The sequence below is a fragment of the Austrofundulus limnaeus genome, unplaced genomic scaffold, assembly GCF_001266775.1.
Source record: "Austrofundulus limnaeus strain Quisiro unplaced genomic scaffold, Austrofundulus_limnaeus-1.0 Scaffold2252, whole genome shotgun sequence".
In the NCBI taxonomy this organism is placed as follows: domain Eukaryota; kingdom Metazoa; phylum Chordata; class Actinopteri; order Cyprinodontiformes; family Rivulidae; genus Austrofundulus; species Austrofundulus limnaeus.
Genome location: NW_013954654.1, coordinates 1,267 through 7,032, shown reverse-complemented (window position 1 = coordinate 7,032; position 5,766 = coordinate 1,267). Strand labels below are relative to the sequence as shown.

At 40.1% G+C, this 5,766-nt stretch overlaps 1 long non-coding RNA gene across 1 annotated transcript; it reads left to right on the top strand.

Moving 5' to 3' along the window:
- Positions 1–6: 6 nt before the first annotated feature.
- Positions 7–4,153, top strand: LOC106537335 (uncharacterized). Its single transcript, XR_001312638.1, has 2 exons — positions 7–475; positions 1,436–4,153. It is a non-coding gene; the product is annotated as an uncharacterized LOC106537335 (long non-coding RNA).
- The last annotated feature ends 1,613 nt before the right edge of the window (positions 4,154–5,766 follow it).

Below are 5,766 nucleotides of genomic sequence, written 5' to 3'. Positions count from 1 at the left end.
GGGTGCACACAGCACAGCGACCCTACTATGTATCCTAATCAGATGAAAGTGATATCATGAGACCAGTTGCACATTCTCCCCGTTTAGACTGTCGACTAATAATTGTATTTTTTTTTTCTTAACAAGTCTGAACTGAACTTTTTGGATGGCGTCACTAGGTGGTTGCTGAGGAAACGCACGGTGTATGGCATTCATTCGTTTTATTCTTTATTTAATTTATTTTTTGTTTGCATTTATGTGAGCTGTGTCATACAGATTGGATATTTTTTTATTTAAGGTATAAAGTAAGTTTAGAGGGCTGAAGAKGTGTGTGTGCGTGAGTGTGTGTGTGTCCTCCCTGAGTGTTTCAGAGTCTCTCTCTGCAGTAGGAGGAGGACCCACAATTTGAGATCACGGAGCCTTTAATAGGAGCGGGGTTATGGTAACTGCTACCGCCTCTCAGCACCACTCTGCGCTGTTGGAGGAGGAGGTGGGGGTAAGTTCTTTTATTTTTTTTCTGCTCCTCATTTACGCGTTTGGAAAAGGTGCATTATAATTTAAATGCGTAAAAGTGGGTTGTCTGTGCTTAAAATCTTGATTTTTTTTCTTCCTAGAAAAAAAAAAACCTTTATCGACTCCTCGCGTTCACTTTTTTTCTTTCCTTTTCTTTTTTTTTTTTCTTGTCCCTTGAAAGAACGATCAGTTTTGACGCATGAAAACGGCTTTACTTGGCTAAGAAGAAGTGAATGAAAGATGATGCATGCCACTTAAAATGCCTGAGGGAGCAAGTGTAATCTAAATTGGATATAGAGGCTATTATTACACAACATTATGCGTTGTGGCGGACTAATTGCGCGGCTGGATGAGTTAAACAGTCAGTTTAATGTGGAGTGGCGGACAGGTTTCTGGAGCGCACAAGGTCAGCTGTATACTGCTCCCATGAAGCCTTTAGTGGGTAACCGGAAAAAAAAAAGCTTGAAGTATTCATGGGATTTTTTTTAAAACCATTTTAAATATGTGTCCTAAACCGATTAGTTGACACCAATTTTTCTTTGATGTATTAGCTGAGGGCTTTTGCCACTTGGAAGCCAATTGAAATTCAAAACAGTTTTCGCTCTGAATGCTTTGGGGAGATCTGCAGCAAATAATAGATGTAATTTATTTTTGACCTTGCTTTTTTTTTTCCAAGGGTTACTAAATGATTAAACATATGTGCATTATGCCACTTGATTAAACAACAGTAAATGAGCAGGTCATAACCTTATACTTTCAAGTGAAGTAACGATTTTTTGATTGTTTTTCTTTTTTTATGAAATTAAAAAGTACAACATCAAGATTAGCTTTTGCTTATTTTTTGGGGATTAAATATTTCTCTTGCAGAGTTGTTGACATTGTTATTTTTATTTTAAATTAATGAAGGATATTGACTGATTGTTTCCGTTTTGAATCCATTCAGGTGCAAAAGGAGGAAGTCTTCCTGAGTCACCAAGAAGCTTCTGCCCTAACACACTCTGACTAAACAGTTTGACTAAATGTGCTTTATTCACTCTTTGAAGAAACAATATCTGACCATTTCTTCCCATTATTATAAGTTCAAATATTTTGTTCCCTTTTAGTTTCATTGTTGTATTTGTAATATCATTGTATACTTTTTTGTTTTTTTTTCTCCTTCATCCTTTTTTTGTATACTTCAACTCTATTTCTCTTTTATTGTTTAATGACTTGATTTGTTTAAAAAAAAGTACAAAAATGAACAAAAACTGGAATGAGATGATCAATTTTTAGATCTCTTTCCATTCGTATCTTTAGTTTTTCATTGACTTGAATGAAGACGTATGGAGTGGCTGTGTGTGTGCGCGTTTCCTCCTGATGTGCCCATAACCCCCCTCCACACAAACACACACACACACACACCCTATCTCTGATCCCTGCAAGGCTGAGTGGCAGACCTCTGGATTGGCTAAGTGATGAAATGATGACCCCATTATGAGAAGTGATTCCAAAATGAGAGGTATCAGACAAAGATTGCACCCTTTCTCTCTCTTCCTCTCTCTCTCTCTATCTGCTGCCACGCCGTCCTCCCGCATCACGCTGCCAGCTGCACAGATGATGATTGATTCGCTTGAGATGGGATCACAGGAAGCGCCCATTGATTTTTCTGTGTTTTATTAAAAATATTTATTTACGCCTGTATCCACAGGGCGTATCCAGACTCAACCCGTGCCTCGTCTTCTATATGGGTGAAGGTATAAGAGGGATAATTCTCACTTTTCCATGACAAGACAGATGATCTGAAGCATTATTTCAGAATTGAGTCAATAGACTCAGTGAGTAAATGAATATTGATTGAAAATGATGCCTGAGTGTGAATGTGAGCTCTTTCAGTGACCCTCTTCCAGACACACTGTCAGCATTGTATTCTGAGCCTCCAACTATGTCTGTTCCTCTGCAGATTGAAGTGATATATAAAAAAGAAAGTTCTCTAACCTTATTGCTAAAGTAAAATAAAGTGTGAGAATCTTAATAATGCCGTACTACCAGAACTGTTCTGAGGTATAGGATGTGTATTCCTGTACAAAAGGTAAAGTGATACCATGTACAAATCAAATGACTGCCAGAATGCTAAAACCACATTGTGGGAGCAGTGTCCTAGATATTTGCACTGACTTAATCCAATTGAAATAGTATGAGTGAGTTGCAGGGGCTCCCGGGTCTGTTCCATGCTTATGTATGTGATGCATAATAGAAGTTGACGAGGTTGGTGATAGATCACAGCCCAGGTAATGTAAACACATTAATCCCTCAGGGTTCATGTGCATGTTCTTTCTCTCTTTTTCCTCTTCTATCAGCCTCTCCCTCTCTGAGACCCCTACCACCACCACCCGTCGCCACCGCTCCCCAGTGCTCATCATCTTCCCTAAATGCGTTACTGGAGCACAAACCAGAAGCAGCCTTAATCTGTCAACATGCCCTTTAATTGGAAGGAGAAAACAACACGTGCTTCTCGTTGTGCCATTCCTAAATGCACATGCCAAAAGAAAGGCAGAGCTCACGAAAGAAGCGATCCCCGGAGAGTGGGAGCATAATTAAAAGTATCTTTTAATAGGCTTGTAATGCTGAGCCTGACTCTTGTTGCCTTAAGTAGAGTGCAAAATCTGTGGCTGGAGACGGACATGCAAAGGAGCTTCTGCTGAGGGAGCCTGTAAGCGATACAGAGTCTCACCATCATCAGACATTCAGTCTCCGCCTGAGTCACCACACCGAGGACAACGAGCACTTTCCACTCCTGCCACGGACACCTCTGCTCACCAGCTCCCATGTTCTTTTGTTCTCCCAATGAGAGACTCTCCTCCACAACATCGACTCTCTGACTGTCCGTCCCCAGACTGCTTCGCCAAGTTGGGTTCCACCTCTGACTCACAACACCGGTGGTGGAGTGAAAACTGGGAATAAGGGCGTTGATTTGGGGCCTGCTACASTGTAATCAAATGAGACTGCTTAGGGGAGAGATGAAGGAGGAGGTGGAGTATTATGTTCTGTCGTGCATTCCACGGCAGCATTGTTGCCGTTTTTGTTTTTGTCAGGGCAGGCTTTGATGCTAGATCTCCTTACCTTTGTAGTCCCGGTAGCCATGTTTCATAAACAGAGAATAGGAAACATCCTCAGCATTAGAAATTTAGATTRCTGCTTTCCTCCCACCTCTCTGCATTCCGCACATGGCCGGTCACATTCTCCATCTCCCAGAGCTGACGTATTAAGTTTCCTGTCCCATGCCTCTGATACATTTAAACATCTCACAATAAGCTCCTGTTATTCAGAATGTCATTTATAATCTGGGGCAACAACAATRCCAGTGTGGTGTTATGTCTCTCTCTTGCACTGTAGTCTTCTGCCGTTCTTTTGTTTCAGGACAACTGCACTTGCAAAATGCTTACTTCCTTAAAATCCAGAAGTTGGCAGAAGTTCAGTTTAAACTTTGTCTTCACAACTGAGGGTACAATATCTTTAWGAAGCAACTCTTTCTATAGAACCCCCTTTGCTTTCAATTATCAGACAATTGAGAATATTTAGGTCTGCAACTGTCTTTGTAGTTAACTGAAACTCTCACTGGGATYGAGTGTAATGTATTTCTAAATCTATCCTAACTCATTAAAAGCTAAAGTGTTCAGTTCTACTTTCCTTTTTTTGTTTCACTTCAGTTTTTGTGATAKTCTGTATTCTCAGAAGAGTACTTTCACACATGATTTAATATTTAAATGTCAAACCATGATGTGAATYATCTCAAAAGTAATTAAATTACTATTCACATAAGTGTGATTTTATGAGACAAAGTACAGATTATTTCTTTTTTTTTTCAGTTAAAATGCTTTACTGTATTGTGCTGAGCCTCAAGTCCTATTCTTCCTCCTGCTCTTTTTGAGAGTCTTGTCCAACATCTGACACACTGCCCTGGGTGATTGAGCCAGACGTGGAAATCCAAAGCAGAGATGCTCCCCTTAATGCCTGACACCTGGTGCAGATTTGGAAGGGATTGTACTACAGGTACTGCCTTACCTCTTCACCAATCCCAGAAAGTCCCTGAGGTATTTCCTTTTCTGTCCAAGGCAGTGTTTGTTTCTGCTTTGCTTTGCCACCCAGATATCCAGCCTCTGTCAGTCGGCCCCTGTGTTGGGATTAGGGTGAGAGTGTGTTGAAACAGGATGCCTATTATCCCTCTAATAAATGCTATTCTAACTTGTTCAGATATTTGTCAGGCCCTAAAAGATTTCAGCGGGATTAAAATCTCTTTCTAGGTGAATCTCAGGCTTTAGGCAGGATTGTATTAAGCTAAAAGTTCTGTCAATGGGACTGAAACCTTTTTTTAATGTGAAAAGAAATATAATAATGATGAAAGCAATTTGTCAACAGCTTTTTTTCCCCTGAATGATGGAAGTGGGAAGTTCAATATGACTTGTAATTAGACAAATCCAAGCTCAATCAAGCAATAAATTAATTTAGATTAGAATGAGTATAACACTTCCAATGCTAACATCATTATTTTTCTGATTTAACATGCCTTCTGCCTTGTAATTGTCGTTTCTTGTTGTATGCACTTCCTGCTGTCCCAGCAACAACCTCTGTCCTGGTGTGTTTTTTCACTGGACATGTTTCTTGGGAGTGTTTCAACTCACCTTACGGCTTGCAGCCACATATGCAGGCTGGGCTAGGATTGAATGGCTAGCCAATATAAACAGAGAAAAGACATTAAAGCCTTGCAACCTGGTTGAAACCAGCTGAGCATGCTGCAATGTATTGTGGTGTTTTCTGACCTGGGACTGGAGAGTTGTGCCAATTGGAGGGATCATATTCATGGAGAAATGCACCCCAGTATTTAGTTGTGGTAAGAATCCTCTAAAGCATTTCTAAAGGTTTCCAATTATGAAGGGTTGATAATTTGGTAAATACATGGTATTTCATTGCAATATTACACTTTTAAATCATGAATRACTAGTATCAAGAGTGTAAAACAATAACATGAACAAACTTTCAAAGGCCTTGCACAACAGTGCAAGCAAAATTTCCTTGATAATAAGATATATTTTGCATCAGTGGAACACATTTGTGCGCTCCCTTGGTAAGCTTTTCAGGCATACTGTTTATGTTGACACATGCAACTCTCTTCCTGATGCAAATCCAATCTAAACATTAAGCGGAGGTAAGGCAAGCATATCCCATAAAGGCTGAGAGCTCCAAACACTCTGAACAGACAACTATCACTAATCACTCCCAGAGCAGTGCGGCGTGTAA